The 16,846-nt window shown below is 44.8% G+C and overlaps 13 non-coding genes across 13 annotated transcripts; all 13 read left to right on the top strand.

Moving 5' to 3' along the window:
- The first annotated feature begins 168 nt into the window (after window positions 1-168).
- Window positions 169-359, top strand: LOC141231962 (U2 spliceosomal RNA). The gene has a single exon (XR_012298231.1). It is a non-coding gene; the product is annotated as a U2 spliceosomal RNA (small nuclear RNA).
- Window positions 360-1,474: 1,115 nt separating this feature from the next.
- Window positions 1,475-1,665, top strand: LOC141231961 (U2 spliceosomal RNA). The gene has a single exon (XR_012298230.1). It is a non-coding gene; the product is annotated as a U2 spliceosomal RNA (small nuclear RNA).
- A 1,115-nt stretch (window positions 1,666-2,780) lies between these two features.
- Window positions 2,781-2,971, top strand: LOC141231960 (U2 spliceosomal RNA). The gene has a single exon (XR_012298229.1). It is a non-coding gene; the product is annotated as a U2 spliceosomal RNA (small nuclear RNA).
- Window positions 2,972-4,086: 1,115 nt separating this feature from the next.
- LOC141231959 (U2 spliceosomal RNA) lies at window positions 4,087-4,277 on the top strand. Its single transcript, XR_012298228.1, has one exon. It is a non-coding gene; the product is annotated as a U2 spliceosomal RNA (small nuclear RNA).
- Window positions 4,278-5,392: 1,115 nt separating this feature from the next.
- Window positions 5,393-5,583, top strand: LOC141231958 (U2 spliceosomal RNA). Its single transcript, XR_012298227.1, has one exon. It is a non-coding gene; the product is annotated as a U2 spliceosomal RNA (small nuclear RNA).
- A 1,118-nt stretch (window positions 5,584-6,701) lies between these two features.
- Window positions 6,702-6,892, top strand: LOC141231957 (U2 spliceosomal RNA). Its single transcript, XR_012298226.1, has one exon. It is a non-coding gene; the product is annotated as a U2 spliceosomal RNA (small nuclear RNA).
- Window positions 6,893-8,007: 1,115 nt separating this feature from the next.
- LOC141231956 (U2 spliceosomal RNA) lies at window positions 8,008-8,198 on the top strand. Its single transcript, XR_012298225.1, has one exon. It is a non-coding gene; the product is annotated as a U2 spliceosomal RNA (small nuclear RNA).
- Window positions 8,199-9,313: 1,115 nt separating this feature from the next.
- LOC141231955 (U2 spliceosomal RNA) lies at window positions 9,314-9,504 on the top strand. Its single transcript, XR_012298224.1, has one exon. It is a non-coding gene; the product is annotated as a U2 spliceosomal RNA (small nuclear RNA).
- A 1,115-nt stretch (window positions 9,505-10,619) lies between these two features.
- Window positions 10,620-10,810, top strand: LOC141231953 (U2 spliceosomal RNA). Its single transcript, XR_012298222.1, has one exon. It is a non-coding gene; the product is annotated as a U2 spliceosomal RNA (small nuclear RNA).
- Window positions 10,811-11,925: 1,115 nt separating this feature from the next.
- Window positions 11,926-12,116, top strand: LOC141231952 (U2 spliceosomal RNA). Its single transcript, XR_012298221.1, has one exon. It is a non-coding gene; the product is annotated as a U2 spliceosomal RNA (small nuclear RNA).
- A 1,115-nt stretch (window positions 12,117-13,231) lies between these two features.
- Window positions 13,232-13,422, top strand: LOC141231951 (U2 spliceosomal RNA). The gene has a single exon (XR_012298220.1). It is a non-coding gene; the product is annotated as a U2 spliceosomal RNA (small nuclear RNA).
- A 1,115-nt stretch (window positions 13,423-14,537) lies between these two features.
- LOC141231950 (U2 spliceosomal RNA) lies at window positions 14,538-14,728 on the top strand. The gene has a single exon (XR_012298219.1). It is a non-coding gene; the product is annotated as a U2 spliceosomal RNA (small nuclear RNA).
- Window positions 14,729-15,843: 1,115 nt separating this feature from the next.
- Window positions 15,844-16,034, top strand: LOC141231949 (U2 spliceosomal RNA). Its single transcript, XR_012298218.1, has one exon. It is a non-coding gene; the product is annotated as a U2 spliceosomal RNA (small nuclear RNA).
- The last annotated feature ends 812 nt before the right edge of the window (window positions 16,035-16,846 follow it).

The raw sequence follows: 16,846 nt of genomic DNA, 5'->3' as shown, positions 1-16,846 counted from the left end.
CAGATCTAAAACGCGTGGATTGCAGCAGCAGCAAGCCGAAAAGTGCAGGCATGTAAGGGATCTAGAGGTTGACAACATGTCTTCTTAACGGGAGTCCAGGAGCTCATCTCCACAAATGGACTTTTTAGGATCCTTGGGTGGCTCCGTAGTTTGAAACCAATTCTGGTTATCGCTTCTCGGCCTTTTGGCTAAGATCAAGTGTAGTATCTGTTCTTATCAGTTTAATATCTGATACGTCCCCTATCTGGGGACCATATATTAAATGGATTTTTAGAACAGGGAGATGGAAAAAGAGCTTGCTCTGTCCACTCCACGCATTGACCTGGTATTGCAGTATCTCCAGGACCGGTGCACCCCTTCTTTAATGCAGTTTCTAAAATCAGAAAGAATTGAATTCAATGTTTTTTGTTCATTTTGCTTGTTTGTCGGATTTTGGGATGGACTCTTTGGCTTTGCTTTTCTTCTCCTCATTGGATTTTTCATGTTTAAAGTTGCAGAAGCCAGATTACAAGCTCATTTTGGTTCAACTTCAGCAACTGTGCATTGCATTGCCATGTAATGTGATGCAATGCTATCTTTCTAGCTCTCCCTTTTTACTTCCTTTTGGATAAACAGACATATTAGGCAAGCATTTTGGAGCTTTCACCTAAATAACTACAGGTGGTGAGATAAGCTGCACAATATAATTGACCTTTCAGTATATTGTTGCACACACACCATCTATTTAGCAAATGCCCTTGTTATCAACAGCAGCCTTTTAAACTCACCTGAGCTAACAGGTATGTGCGCTGGTTACTCTGCTGCGCTTAAAATTTCTTTTTTGGTTTGCTACAATGCCTTTTCTGAAACGTTGTCTCCTTCTGCTGGAACACTGACTTCTTTCATTTAATGCCTGCAGACTATAAAAGAGAACCCAACCCAAAAAGTTTGGTTGATTAGTCTGTGGCATTCTGTTAAACTGTTGCTTATGGCGGTCTCTGTGAGCTTCTCAGCGACATTCAGCCAGCCAGGTATCCTGCCTGCAGTAGATGGAATGTGGCAATGGAACGCTGGCTGCGCGTGTCATAATAGGCTCTGAGCCTTTATATACCTGTGCACAGCAGCAGCCACCTTCAGTCTGCTGCTGGACAGCCAGCAGCAGCAGCAGCAGGAGAGGTATGTAATCAGGAGCCCTCCTGCTAAGGGTAGACAGCTGCTCGTTCCACCCCACCCCCCGCCTTAATTTGTTCTCCTCCCTTCCAACGGTGTTGAGGCGGGTGGGAACAGCAGGGGGTGAAGGTGCTGTGTTTAAAGAGGTGGAGTTATGCAGATCTAAAACGCGTGGATTGCAGCAGCAGCAAGCCGAAAAGTGCAGGCATGTAAGGGATCTAGAGGTTGACAACATGTCTTCTTAACGGGAGTCCAGGAGCTCATCTCCACAAATGGACTTTTCAGGATCCTTGGGTGGCTCCGTAGTTTGAAACCAATTCTGCTTATCGCTTCTCGGCCTTTTGGCTAAGATCAAGTGTAGTATCTGTTCTTATCAGTTTAATATCTGATACGTCCCCTATCTGGGGACCATATATTAAATGGATTTTTAGAACAGGGAGATGGAAAAAGAGCTTGCTCTGTCCACTCCACGCATTGACCTGGTATTGCAGTATCTCCAGGACCGGTGCACCCCTTCTTTAATGCAGTTTCTAAAATCAGAAAGAATTGAATTCAATGTTTTTTGGTCATTTTGCTTGTTTGTCGGATTTTGGGATGGACTCTTTGGCTTTGCTTTTCTTCTCCTCATTGGATTTTTCATGTTCAAAGTTGCAGAAGCCAGATTACAAGCTCATTTTGGTTCAACTTCAGCAACTGTGCATTGCATTGCCATGTAATGTGATGCAATGCTATCTTTCTAGCTCTCCCTTTTTACTTCCTTTTGGATAAACAGACATATTAGGCAAGCATTTTGGAGCTTTCACCTAAATAACTACAGGTGGTGAGATAAGCTGCACAATATAATTGACCTTTCAGTATATTGTTGCACACACACCATCTATTTAGCAAATGCCCTTGTTATCAACAGCAGCCTTTTAAACTCACCTGAGCTAACAGGTATGTGCGCTGGTTACTCTGCTGCGCTTAAAATTTCTTTTTTGGTTTGCTACAATGCCTTTTCTGAAACGTTGTCTCCTTCTGCTGGAACACTGACTTCTTTCATTTAATGCCTGCAGACTATAAAAGAGAACCCAACCCAAAAAGTTTGGTTGATTAGTCTGTGGCATTCTGTTAAACTGTTGCTTATGGCGGTCTCTGTGAGCTTCTCAGCGACATTCAGCCAGCCAGGTATCCTGCCTGCAGTAGATGGAATGTGGCAATGGAACGCTGGCTGCGCGTGTCATAATAGGCTCTGAGCCTTTATATACCTGTGCACAGCAGCAGCCACCTTCAGTCTGCTGCTGGACAGCCAGCAGCAGCAGCAGCAGGAGAGGTATGTAATCAGGAGCCCTCCTGCTAAGGGTAGACAGCTGCTCGTTCCACCCCACCCCCCGCCTTAATTGGTTCTCCTCCCTTCCAACGGTGTTGAGGCGGGTGGGAACAGCAGGGGGTGAAGGTGCTGTGTTTAAAGAGGTGGAGTTATGCAGATCTAAAACGCGTGGATTGCAGCAGCAGCAAGCCGAAAAGTGCAGGCATGTAAGGGATCTAGAGGTTGACAACATGTCTTCTTAACGGGAGTCCAGGAGCTCATCTCCACAAATGGACTTTTCAGGATCCTTGGGTGGCTCCGTAGTTTGAAACCAATTCTGGTTATCGCTTCTCGGCCTTTTGGCTAAGATCAAGTGTAGTATCTGTTCTTATCAGTTTAATATCTGATACGTCCCCTATCTGGGGACCATATATTAAATGGATTTTTAGAACAGGGAGATGGAAAAAGAGCTTGCTCTGTCCACTCCACGCATTGACCTGGTATTGCAGTATCTCCAGGACCGGTGCACCCCTTCTTTAATGCAGTTTCTAAAATCAGAAAGAATTGAATTCAATGTTTTTTGTTCATTTTGCTTGTTTGTCGGATTTTGGGATGGACTCTTTGGCTTTGCTTTTCTTCTCCTCATTGGATTTTTCATGTTCAAAGTTGCAGAAGCCAGATTACAAGCTCATTTTGGTTCAACTTCAGCAACTGTGCATTGCATTGCCATGTAATGTGATGCAATGCTATCTTTCTAGCTCTCCCTTTTTACTTCCTTTTGGATAAACAGACATATTAGGCAAGCATTTTGGAGCTTTCACCTAAATAACTACAGGTGGTGAGATAAGCTGCACAATATAATTGACCTTTCAGTATATTGTTGCACACACACCATCTATTTAGCAAATGCCCTTGTTATCAACAGCAGCCTTTTAAACTCACCTGAGCTAACAGGTATGTGCGCTGGTTACTCTGCTGCGCTTAAAATTTCTTTTTTGGTTTGCTACAATGCCTTTTCTGAAACGTTGTCTCCTTCTGCTGGAACACTGACTTCTTTCATTTAATGCCTGCAGACTATAAAAGAGAACCCAACCCAAAAAGTTTGGTTGATTAGTCTGTGGCATTCTGTTAAACTGTTGCTTATGGCGGTCTCTGTGAGCTTCTCAGCGACATTCAGCCAGCCAGGTATCCTGCCTGCAGTAGATGGAATGTGGCAATGGAACGCTGGCTGCGCGTGTCATAATAGGCTCTGAGCCTTTATATACCTGTGCACAGCAGCAGCCACCTTCAGTCTGCTGCTGGACAGCCAGCAGCAGCAGCAGCAGGAGAGGTATGTAATCAGGAGCCCTCCTGCTAAGGGTAGACAGCTGCTCGTTCCACCCCACCCCCCGCCTTAATTGGTTCTCCTCCCTTCCAACGGTGTTGAGGCGGGTGGGAACAGCAGGGGGTGAAGGTGCTGTGTTTAAAGAGGTGGAGTTATGCAGATCTAAAACGCGTGGATTGCAGCAGCAGCAAGCCGAAAAGTGCAGGCATGTAAGGGATCTAGAGGTTGACAACATGTCTTCTTAACGGGAGTCCAGGAGCTCATCTCCACAAATGGACTTTTCAGGATCCTTGGGTGGCTCCGTAGTTTGAAACCAATTCTGGTTATCGCTTCTCGGCCTTTTGGCTAAGATCAAGTGTAGTATCTGTTCTTATCAGTTTAATATCTGATACGTCCCCTATCTGGGGACCATATATTAAATGGATTTTTAGAACAGGGAGATGGAAAAAGAGCTTGCTCTGTCCACTCCACGCATTGACCTGGTATTGCAGTATCTCCAGGACCGGTGCACCCCTTCTTTAATGCAGTTTCTAAAATCAGAAAGAATTGAATTCAATGTTTTTTGTTCATTTTGCTTGTTTGTCGGATTTTGGGATGGACTCTTTGGCTTTGCTTTTCTTCTCCTCATTGGATTTTTCATGTTCAAAGTTGCAGAAGCCAGATTACAAGCTCATTTTGGTTCAACTTCAGCAACTGTGCATTGCATTGCCATGTAATGTGATGCAATGCTATCTTTCTAGCTCTCCCTTTTTACTTCCTTTTGGATAAACAGACATATTAGGCAAGCATTTTGGAGCTTTCACCTAAATAACTACAGGTGGTGAGATAAGCTGCACAATATAATTGACCTTTCAGTATATTGTTGCACACACACCATCTATTTAGCAAATGCCCTTGTTATCAACAGCAGCCTTTTAAACTCACCTGAGCTAACAGGTATGTGCGCTGGTTACTCTGCTGCGCTTAAAATTTCTTTTTTGGTTTGCTACAATGCCTTTTCTGAAACGTTGTCTCCTTCTGCTGGAACACTGACTTCTTTCATTTAATGCCTGCAGACTATAAAAGAGAACCCAACCCAAAAAGTTTGGTTGATTAGTCTGTGGCTTTCTGTTAAACTGTTGCTTATGGCGGTCTCTGTGAGCTTCTCAGCGACATTCAGCCAGCCAGGTATCCTGCCTGCAGTAGATGGAATGTGGCAATGGAACGCTGGCTGCGCGTGTCATAATAGGCTCTGAGCCTTTATATACCTGTGCACAGCAGCAGCCACCTTCAGTCTGCTGCTGGACAGCCAGCAGCAGCAGCAGCAGGAGAGGTATGTAATCAGGAGCCCTCCTGCTAAGGGTAGACAGCTGCTCGTTCCACCCCACCCCCCGCCTTAATTGGTTCTCCTCCCTTCCAACGGTGTTGAGGCGGGTGGGAACAGCAGGGGGTGATGGTGCTGTGTTTAAAGAGGTGGAATTATGCAGATCTAAAACGCGTGGATTGCAGCAGCAGCAAGCCGAAAAGTGCAGGCATGTAAGGGATCTAGAGGTTGACAACATGTCTTCTTAACGGGAGTCCAGGAGCTCATCTCCACAAATGGACTTTACAGGATCCTTGGGTGGCTCCGTAGTTTGAAACCAATTCTGGTTATCGCTTCTCGGCCTTTTGGCTAAGATCAAGTGTAGTATCTGTTCTTATCAGTTTAATATCTGATACGTCCCCTATCTGGGGACCATATATTAAATGGATTTTTAGAACAGGGAGATGGAAAAAGAGCTTGCTCTGTCCACTCCACGCATTGACCTGGTATTGCAGTATCTCCAGGACCGGTGCACCCCTTCTTTAATGCAGTTTCTAAAATCAGAAAGAATTGAATTCAATGTTTTTTGTTCATTTTGCTTGTTTGTCGGATTTTGGGATGGACTCTTTGGCTTTGCTTTTCTTCTCCTCATTGGATTTTTCATGTTCAAAGTTGCAGAAGCCAGATTACAAGCTCATTTTGGTTCAACTTCAGCAACTGTGCATTGCATTGCCATGTAATGTGATGCAATGCTATCTTTCTAGCTCTCCCTTTTTACTTCCTTTTGGATAAACAGACATATTAGGCAAGCATTTTGGAGCTTTCACCTAAATAACTACAGGTGGTGAGATAAGCTGCACAATATAATTGACCTTTCAGTATATTGTTGCACACACACCATCTATTTAGCAAATGCCCTTGTTATCAACAGCAGCCTTTTAAACTCACCTGAGCTAACAGGTATGTGCGCTGGTTACTCTGCTGCGCTTAAAATTTCTTTTTTGGTTTGCTACAATGCCTTTTCTGAAACGTTGTCTCCTTCTGCTGGAACACTGACTTCTTTCATTTAATGCCTGCAGACTATAAAAGAGAACCCAACCCAAAAAGTTTGGTTGATTAGTCTGTGGCATTCTGTTAAACTGTTGCTTATGGCGGTCTCTGTGAGCTTCTCAGCGACATTCAGCCAGCCAGGTATCCTGCCTGCAGTAGATGGAATGTGGCAATGGAACGCTGGCTGCGCGTGTCATAATAGGCTCTGAGCCTTTATATACCTGTGCACAGCAGCAGCCACCTTCAGTCTGCTGCTGGACAGCCAGCAGCAGCAGCAGCAGCAGGAGAGGTATGTAATCAGGAGCCCTCCTGCTAAGGGTAGACAGCTGCTCGTTCCACCCCACCCCCCGCCTTAATTGGTTCTCCTCCCTTCCAACGGTGTTGAGGCGGGTGGGAACAGCAGGGGGTGAAGGTGCTGTGTTTAAAGAGGTGGAGTTATGCAGATCTAAAACGCGTGGATTGCAGCAGCAGCAAGCCGAAAAGTGCAGGCATGTAAGGGATCTAGAGGTTGACAACATGTCTTCTTAACGGGAGTCCAGGAGCTCATCTCCACAAATGGACTTTTCAGGATCCTTGGGTGGCTCCGTAGTTTGAAACCAATTCTGGTTATCGCTTCTCGGCCTTTTGGCTAAGATCAAGTGTAGTATCTGTTCTTATCAGTTTAATATCTGATACGTCCCCTATCTGGGGACCATATATTAAATGGATTTTTAGAACAGGGAGATGGAAAAAGAGCTTGCTCTGTCCACTCCACGCATTGACCTGGTATTGCAGTATCTCCAGGACCGGTGCACCCCTTCTTTAATGCAGTTTCTAAAATCAGAAAGAATTGAATTCAATGTTTTTTGTTCATTTTGCTTGTTTGTCGGATTTTGGGATGGACTCTTTGGCTTTGCTTTTCTTCTCCTCATTGGATTTTTCATGTTCAAAGTTGCAGAAGCCAGATTACAAGCTCATTTTGGTTCAACTTCAGCAACTGTGCATTGCATTGCCATGTAATGTGATGCAATGCTATCTTTCTAGCTCTCCCTTTTTACTTCCTTTTGGATAAACAGACATATTAGGCAAGCATTTTGGAGCTTTCACCTAAATAACTACAGGTGGTGAGATAAGCTGCACAATATAATTGACCTTTCAGTATATTGTTGCACACACACCATCTATTTAGCAAATGCCCTTGTTATCAACAGCAGCCTTTTAAACTCACCTGAGCTAACAGGTATGTGCGCTGGTTACTCTGCTGCGCTTAAAATTTCTTTTTTGGTTTGCTACAATGCCTTTTCTGAAACGTTGTCTCCTTCTGCTGGAACACTGACTTCTTTCATTTAATGCCTGCAGACTATAAAAGAGAACCCAACCCAAAAAGTTTGGTTGATTAGTCTGTGGCATTCTGTTAAACTGTTGCTTATGGCGGTCTCTGTGAGCTTCTCAGCGACATTCAGCCAGCCAGGTATCCTGCCTGCAGTAGATGGAATGTGGCAATGGAACGCTGGCTGCGCGTGTCATAATAGGCTCTGAGCCTTTATATACCTGTGCACAGCAGCAGCCACCTTCAGTCTGCTGCTGGACAGCCAGCAGCAGCAGCAGCAGGAGAGGTATGTAATCAGGAGCCCTCCTGCTAAGGGTAGACAGCTGCTCGTTCCACCCCACCCCCCGCCTTAATTGGTTCTCCTCCCTTCCAACGGTGTTGAGGCGGGTGGGAACAGCAGGGGGTGAAGGTGCTGTGTTTAAAGAGGTGGAGTTATGCAGATCTAAAACGCGTGGATTGCAGCAGCAGCAAGCCGAAAAGTGCAGGCATGTAAGGGATCTAGAGGTTGACAACATGTCTTCTTAACGGGAGTCCAGGAGCTCATCTCCACAAATGGACTTTTCAGGATCCTTGGGTGGCTCCGTAGTTTGAAACCAATTCTGGTTATCGCTTCTCGGCCTTTTGGCTAAGATCAAGTGTAGTATCTGTTCTTATCAGTTTAATATCTGATACGTCCCCTATCTGGGGACCATATATTAAATGGATTTTTAGAACAGGGAGATGGAAAAAGAGCTTGCTCTGTCCACTCCACGCATTGACCTGGTATTGCAGTATCTCCAGGACCGGTGCACCCCTTCTTTAATGCAGTTTCTAAAATCAGAAAGAATTGAATTCAATGTTTTTTGTTCATTTTGCTTGTTTGTCGGATTTTGGGATGGACTCTTTGGCTTTGCTTTTCTTCTCCTCATTGGATTTTTCATGTTCAAAGTTGCAGAAGCCAGATTACAAGCTCATTTTGGTTCAACTTCAGCAACTGTGCATTGCATTGCCATGTAATGTGATGCAATGCTATCTTTCTAGCTCTCCCTTTTTACTTCCTTTTGGATAAACAGACATATTAGGCAAGCATTTTGGAGCTTTCACTTAAATAACTACAGGTGGTGAGATAAGCTGCACAATATAATTGACCTTTCAGTATATTGTTGCACACACACCATCTATTTAGCAAATGCCCTTGTTATCAACAGCAGCCTTTTAAACTCACCTGAGCTAACAGGTATGTGCGCTGGTTACTCTGCTGCGCTTAAAATTTATTTTTTGGTTTGCTACAATGCCTTTTCTGAAACGTTGTCTCCTTCTGCTGGAACACTGACTTCTTTCATTTAATGCCTGCAGACTATAAAAGAGAACCCAACCCAAAAAGTTTGGTTGATTAGTCTGTGGCATTCTGTTAAACTGTTGCTTATGGCGGTCTCTGTGAGCTTCTCAGCGACATTCAGCCAGCCAGGTATCCTGCCTGCAGTAGACGGAATGTGGCAATGGAACGCTGGCTGCGCGTGTCATAATAGGCTCTGAGCCTTTATATACCTGTGCACAGCAGCAGCCACCTTCAGTCTGCTGCTGGACAGCCAGCAGCAGCAGCAGCAGGAGAGGTATGTAATCAGGAGCCCTCCTGCTAAGGGTAGACAGCTGCTCGTTCCACCCCACCCCCCGCCTTAATTGGTTCTCCTCCCTTCCAACGGTGTTGAGGCGGGTGGGAACAGCAGGGGGTGAAGGTGCTGTGTTTAAAGAGGTGGAGTTATGCAGATCTAAAACGCGTGGATTGCAGCAGCAGCAAGCCGAAAAGTGCAGGCATGTAAGGGATCTAGAGGTTGACAACATGTCTTCTTAACGGGAGTCCAGGAGCTCATCTCCACAAATGGACTTTTCAGGATCCTTGGGTGGCTCCGTAGTTTGAAACCAATTCTGGTTATCGCTTCTCGGCCTTTTGGCTAAGATCAAGTGTAGTATCTGTTCTTATCAGTTTAATATCTGATACGTCCCCTATCTGGGGACCATATATTAAATGGATTTTTAGAACAGGGAGATGGAAAAAGAGCTTGCTCTGTCCACTCCACGCATTGACCTGGTATTGCAGTATCTCCAGGACCGGTGCACCCCTTCTTTAATGCAGTTTCTAAAATCAGAAAGAATTGAATTCAATGTTTTTTGTTCATTTTGCTTGTTTGTCGGATTTTGGGATGGACTCTTTGGCTTTGCTTTTCTTCTCCTCATTGGATTTTTCATGTTCAAAGTTGCAGAAGCCAGATTACAAGCTCATTTTGGTTCAACTTCAGCAACTGTGCATTGCATTGCCATGTAATGTGATGCAATGCTATCTTTCTAGCTCTCCCTTTTTACTTCCTTTTGGATAAACAGACATATTAGGCAAGCATTTTGGAGCTTTCACCTAAATAACTACAGGTGGTGAGATAAGCTGCACAATATAATTGACCTTTCAGTATATTGTTGCACACACACCATCTATTTAGCAAATGCCCTTGTTATCAACAGCAGCCTTTTAAACTCACCTGAGCTAACAGGTATGTGCGCTGGTTACTCTGCTGCGCTTAAAATTTCTTTTTTGGTTTGCTACAATGCCTTTTCTGAAACGTTGTCTCCTTCTGCTGGAACACTGACTTCTTTCATTTAATGCCTGCAGACTATAAAAGAGAACCCAACCCAAAAAGTTTGGTTGATTAGTCTGTGGCATTCTGTTAAACTGTTGCTTATGGCGGTCTCTGTGAGCTTCTCAGCGACATTCAGCCAGCCAGGTATCCTGCCTGCAGTAGACGGAATGTGGCAATGGAACGCTGGCTGCGCGTGTCATAATAGGCTTTGAGCCTTTATATACCTGTGCACAGCAGCAGCCACCTTCAGTCTGCTGCTGGACAGCCAGCAGCAGCAGCAGCAGGAGAGGTATGTAATCAGGAGCCCTCCTGCTAAGGGTAGACAGCTGCTCGTTCCACCCCACCCCCCGCCTTAATTGGTTCTCCTCCCTTCCAACGGTGTTGAGGCGGGTGGGAACAGCAGGGGGTGAAGGTGCTGTGTTTAAAGAGGTGGAGTTATGCAGATCTAAAACGCGTGGATTGCAGCAGCAGCAAGCCGAAAAGTGCAGGCATGTAAGGGATCTAGAGGTTGACAACATGTCTTCTTAACGGGAGTCCAGGAGCTCATCTCCACAAATGGACTTTTCAGGATCCTTGGGTGGCTCCGTAGTTTGAAACCAATTCTGGTTATCGCTTCTCGGCCTTTTGGCTAAGATCAAGTGTAGTATCTGTTCTTATCAGTTTAATATCTGATACGTCCCCTATCTGGGGACCATATATTAAATGGATTTTTAGAACAGGGAGATGGAAAAAGAGCTTGCTCTGTCCACTCCACGCATTGACCTGGTATTGCAGTATCTCCAGGACCGGTGCACCCCTTCTTTAATGCAGTTTCTAAAATCAGAAAGAATTGAATTCAATGTTTTTTGTTCATTTTGCTTGTTTGTCGGATTTTGGGATGGACTCTTTGGCTTTGCTTTTCTTCTCCTCATTGGATTTTTCATGTTCAAAGTTGCAGAAGCCAGATTACAAGCTCATTTTGGTTCAACTTCAGCAACTGTGCATTGCATTGCCATGTAATGTGATGCAATGCTATCTTTCTAGCTCTCCCTTTTTACTTCCTTTTGGATAAACAGACATATTAGGCAAGCATTTTGGAGCTTTCACTTAAATAACTACAGGTGGTGAGATAAGCTGCACAATATAATTGACCTTTCAGTATATTGTTGCACACACACCATCTATTTAGCAAATGCCCTTGTTATCAACAGCAGCCTTTTAAACTCACCTGAGCTAACAGGTATGTGCGCTGGTTACTCTGCTGCGCTTAAAATTTATTTTTTGGTTTGCTACAATGCCTTTTCTGAAACGTTGTCTCCTTCTGCTGGAACACTGACTTCTTTCATTTAATGCCTGCAGACTATAAAAGAGAACCCAACCCAAAAAGTTTGGTTGATTAGTCTGTGGCATTCTGTTAAACTGTTGCTTATGGCGGTCTCTGTGAGCTTCTCAGCGACATTCAGCCAGCCAGGTATCCTGCCTGCAGTAGACGGAATGTGGCAATGGAACGCTGGCTGCGCGTGTCATAATAGGCTCTGAGCCTTTATATACCTGTGCACAGCAGCAGCCACCTTCAGTCTGCTGCTGGACAGCCAGCAGCAGCAGCAGCAGGAGAGGTATGTAATCAGGAGCCCTCCTGCTAAGGGTAGACAGCTGCTCGTTCCACCCCACCCCCCGCCTTAATTGGTTCTCCTCCCTTCCAACGGTGTTGAGGCGGGTGGGAACAGCAGGGGGTGAAGGTGCTGTGTTTAAAGAGGTGGAGTTATGCAGATCTAAAACGCGTGGATTGCAGCAGCAGCAAGCCGAAAAGTGCAGGCATGTAAGGGATCTAGAGGTTGACAACATGTCTTCTTAACGGGAGTCCAGGAGCTCATCTCCACAAATGGACTTTTCAGGATCCTTGGGTGGCTCCGTAGTTTGAAACCAATTCTGGTTATCGCTTCTCGGCCTTTTGGCTAAGATCAAGTGTAGTATCTGTTCTTATCAGTTTAATATCTGATACGTCCCCTATCTGGGGACCATATATTAAATGGATTTTTAGAACAGGGAGATGGAAAAAGAGCTTGCTCTGTCCACTCCACGCATTGACCTGGTATTGCAGTATCTCCAGGACCGGTGCACCCCTTCTTTAATGCAGTTTCTAAAATCAGAAAGAATTGAATTCAATGTTTTTTGTTCATTTTGCTTGTTTGTCGGATTTTGGGATGGACTCTTTGGCTTTGCTTTTCTTCTCCTCATTGGATTTTTCATGTTCAAAGTTGCAGAAGCCAGATTACAAGCTCATTTTGGTTCAACTTCAGCAACTGTGCATTGCATTGCCATGTAATGTGATGCAATGCTATCTTTCTAGCTCTCCCTTTTTACTTCCTTTTGGATAAACAGACATATTAGGCAAGCATTTTGGAGCTTTCACTTAAATAACTACAGGTGGTGAGATAAGCTGCACAATATAATTGACCTTTCAGTATATTGTTGCACACACACCATCTATTTAGCAAATGCCCTTGTTATCAACAGCAGCCTTTTAAACTCACCTGAGCTAACAGGTATGTGCGCTGGTTACTCTGCTGCGCTTAAAATTTATTTTTTGGTTTGCTACAATGCCTTTTCTGAAACGTTGTCTCCTTCTGCTGGAACACTGACTTCTTTCATTTAATGCCTGCAGACTATAAAAGAGAACCCAACCCAAAAAGTTTGGTTGATTAGTCTGTGGCATTCTGTTAAACTGTTGCTTATGGCGGTCTCTGTGAGCTTCTCAGCGACATTCAGCCAGCCAGGTATCCTGCCTGCAGTAGACGGAATGTGGCAATGGAACGCTGGCTGCGCGTGTCATAATAGGCTCTGAGCCTTTATATACCTGTGCACAGCAGCAGCCACCTTCAGTCTGCTGCTGGACAGCCAGCAGCAGCAGCAGCAGGAGAGGTATGTAATCAGGAGCCCTCCTGCTAAGGGTAGACAGCTGCTCGTTCCACCCCACCCCCCGCCTTAATTGGTTCTCCTCCCTTCCAACGGTGTTGAGGCGGGTGGGAACAGCAGGGGGTGAAGGTGCTGTGTTTAAAGAGGTGGAGTTATGCAGATCTAAAACGCGTGGATTGCAGCAGCAGCAAGCCGAAAAGTGCAGGCATGTAAGGGATCTAGAGGTTGACAACATGTCTTCTTAACGGGAGTCCAGGAGCTCATCTCCACAAATGGACTTTTCAGGATCCTTGGGTGGCTCCGTAGTTTGAAACCAATTCTGGTTATCGCTTCTCGGCCTTTTGGCTAAGATCAAGTGTAGTATCTGTTCTTATCAGTTTAATATCTGATACGTCCCCTATCTGGGGACCATATATTAAATGGATTTTTAGAACAGGGAGATGGAAAAAGAGCTTGCTCTGTCCACTCCACGCATTGACCTGGTATTGCAGTATCTCCAGGACCGGTGCACCCCTTCTTTAATGCAGTTTCTAAAATCAGAAAGAATTGAATTCAATGTTTTTTGTTCATTTTGCTTGTTTGTCGGATTTTGGGATGGACTCTTTGGCTTTGCTTTTCTTCTCCTCATTGGATTTTTCATGTTCAAAGTTGCAGAAGCCAGATTACAAGCTCATTTTGGTTCAACTTCAGCAACTGTGCATTGCATTGCCATGTAATGTGATGCAATGCTATCTTTCTAGCTCTCCCTTTTTACTTCCTTTTGGATAAACAGACATATTAGGCAAGCATTTTGGAGCTTTCACCTAAATAACTACAGGTGGTGAGATAAGCTGCACAATATAATTGACCTTTCAGTATATTGTTGCACACACACCATCTATTTAGCAAATGCCCTTGTTATCAACAGCAGCCTTTTAAACTCACCTGAGCTAACAGGTATGTGCGCTGGTTACTCTGCTGCGCTTAAAATTTCTTTTTTGGTTTGCTACAATGCCTTTTCTGAAACGTTGTCTCCTTCTGCTGGAACACTGACTTCTTTCATTTAATGCCTGCAGACTATAAAAGAGAACCCAACCCAAAAAGTTTGGTTGATTAGTCTGTGGCATTCTGTTAAACTGTTGCTTATGGCGGTCTCTGTGAGCTTCTCAGCGACATTCAGCCAGCCAGGTATCCTGCCTGCAGTAGATGGAATGTGGCAATGGAACGCTGGCTGCGCGTGTCATAATAGGCTCTGAGCCTTTATATACCTGTGCACAGCAGCAGCCACCTTCAGTCTGCTGCTGGACAGCCAGCAGCAGCAGCAGCAGGAGAGGTATGTAATCAGGAGCCCTCCTGCTAAGGGTAGACAGCTGCTCGTTCCACCCCACCCCCCGCCTTAATTGGTTCTCCTCCCTTCCAACGGTGTTGAGGCGGGTGGGAACAGCAGGGGGTGAAGGTGCTGTGTTTAAAGAGGTGGAGTTATGCAGATCTAAAACGCGTGGATTGCAGCAGCAGCAAGCCGAAAAGTGCAGGCATGTAAGGGATCTAGAGGTTGACAACATGTCTTCTTAACGGGAGTCCAGGAGCTCATCTCCACAAATGGACTTTTCAGGATCCTTGGGTGGCTCCGTAGTTTGAAACCAATTCTGGTTATCGCTTCTCGGCCTTTTGGCTAAGATCAAGTGTAGTATCTGTTCTTATCAGTTTAATATCTGATACGTCCCCTATCTGGGGACCATATATTAAATGGATTTTTAGAACAGGGAGATGGAAAAAGAGCTTGCTCTGTCCACTCCACGCATTGACCTGGTATTGCAGTATCTCCAGGACCGGTGCACCCCTTCTTTAATGCAGTTTCTAAAATCAGAAAGAATTGAATTCAATGTTTTTTGTTCATTTTGCTTGTTTGTCGGATTTTGGGATGGACTCTTTGGCTTTGCTTTTCTTCTCCTCATTGGATTTTTCATGTTCAAAGTTGCAGAAGCCAGATTACAAGCTCATTTTGGTTCAACTTCAGCAACTGTGCATTGCATTGCCATGTAATGTGATGCAATGCTATCTTTCTAGCTCTCCCTTTTTACTTCCTTTTGGATAAACAGACATATTAGGCAAGCATTTTGGAGCTTTCACCTAAATAACTACAGGTGGTGAGATAAGCTGCACAATATAATTGACCTTTCAGTATATTGTTGCACACACACCATCTATTTAGCAAATGCCCTTGTTATCAACAGCAGCCTTTTAAACTCACCTGAGCTAACAGGTATGTGCGCTGGTTACTCTGCTGCGCTTAAAATTTCTTTTTTGGTTTGCTACAATGCCTTTTCTGAAACGTTGTCTCCTTCTGCTGGAACACTGACTTCTTTCATTTAATGCCTGCAGACTATAAAAGAGAACCCAACCCAAAAAGTTTGGTTGATTAGTCTGTGGCATTCTGTTAAACTGTTGCTTATGGCGGTCTCTGTGAGCTTCTCAGCGACATTCAGCCAGCCAGGTATCCTGCCTGCAGTAGACGGAATGTGGCAATGGAACGCTGGCTGCGCGTGTCATAATAGGCTTTGAGCCTTTATATACCTGTGCACAGCAGCAGCCACCTTCAGTCTGCTGCTGGACAGCCAGCAGCAGCAGCAGCAGGAGAGGTATGTAATCAGGAGCCCTCCTGCTAAGGGTAGACAGCTGCTCGTTCCACCCCACCCCCCGCCTTAATTGGTTCTCCTCCCTTCCAACGGTGTTGAGGCGGGTGGGAACAGCAGGGGGTGAAGGTGCTGTGTTTAAAGAGGTGGAGTTATGCAGATCTAAAACGCGTGGATTGCAGCAGCAGCAAGCCGAAAAGTGCAGGCATGTAAGGGATCTAGAGGTTGACAACATGTCTTCTTAACGGGAGTCCAGGAGCTCATCTCCACAAATGGACTTTTCAGGATCCTTGGGTGGCTCCGTAGTTTGAAACCAATTCTGGTTATCGCTTCTCGGCCTTTTGGCTAAGATCAAGTGTAGTATCTGTTCTTATCAGTTTAATATCTGATACGTCCCCTATCTGGGGACCATATATTAAATGGATTTTTAGAACAGGGAGATGGAAAAAGAGCTTGCTCTGTCCACTCCACGCATTGACCTGGTATTGCAGTATCTCCAGGACCGGTGCACCCCTTCTTTAATGCAGTTTCTAAAATCAGAAAGAATTGAATTCAATGTTTTTTGTTCATTTTGCTTGTTTGTCGGATTTTGGGATGGACTCTTTGGCTTTGCTTTTCTTCTCCTCATTGGATTTTTCATGTTCAAAGTTGCAGAAGCCAGATTACAAGCTCATTTTGGTTCAACTTCAGCAACTGTGCATTGCATTGCCATGTAATGTGATGCAATGCTATCTTTCTAGCTCTCCCTTTTTACTTCCTTTTGGATAAACAGACATATTAGGCAAGCATTTTGGAGCTTTCACCTAAATAACTACAGGTGGTGAGATAAGCTGCACAATATAATTGACCTTTCAGTATATTGTTGCACACACACCATCTATTTAGCAAATGCCCTTGTTATCAACAGCAACCTTTTAAACTCACCTGAGCTAACAGGTATGTGCGCTGGTTACTCTGCTGCGCTTAAAATTTCTTTTTTGGTTTGCTACAATGCCTTTTCTGAAACGTTGTCTCCTTCTGCTGGAACACTGACTTCTTTCATTTAATGCCTGCAGACTATAAAAGAGAACCCAACCCAAAAAGTTTGGTTGATTAGTCTGTGGCATTCTGTTAAACTGTTGCTTATGGCGGTCTCTGTGAGCTTCTCAGCGACATTCAGCCAGCCAGGTATCCTGCCTGCAGTAGACGGAATGTGGCAATGGAACGCTGGCTGCGCGTGTCATAATAGGCTCTGAGCCTTTATATACCTGTGCACAGCAGCAGCCACCTTCAGTCTGCTGCTGGACAGCCAGCAGCAGCAGCAGCAGGAGAGGTATGTAATCAGGAGC

The sequence above is a fragment of the Phyllobates terribilis genome, unplaced genomic scaffold (assembly GCF_046119375.1).
Source record: "Phyllobates terribilis strain yellow unplaced genomic scaffold, ASM4611937v1 Scaffold_538__1_contigs__length_1162401, whole genome shotgun sequence".
Lineage (NCBI taxonomy): Eukaryota > Metazoa > Chordata > Amphibia > Anura > Dendrobatidae > Phyllobates > Phyllobates terribilis.
This window is presented reverse-complemented; position numbering and strand designations above follow the sequence as displayed.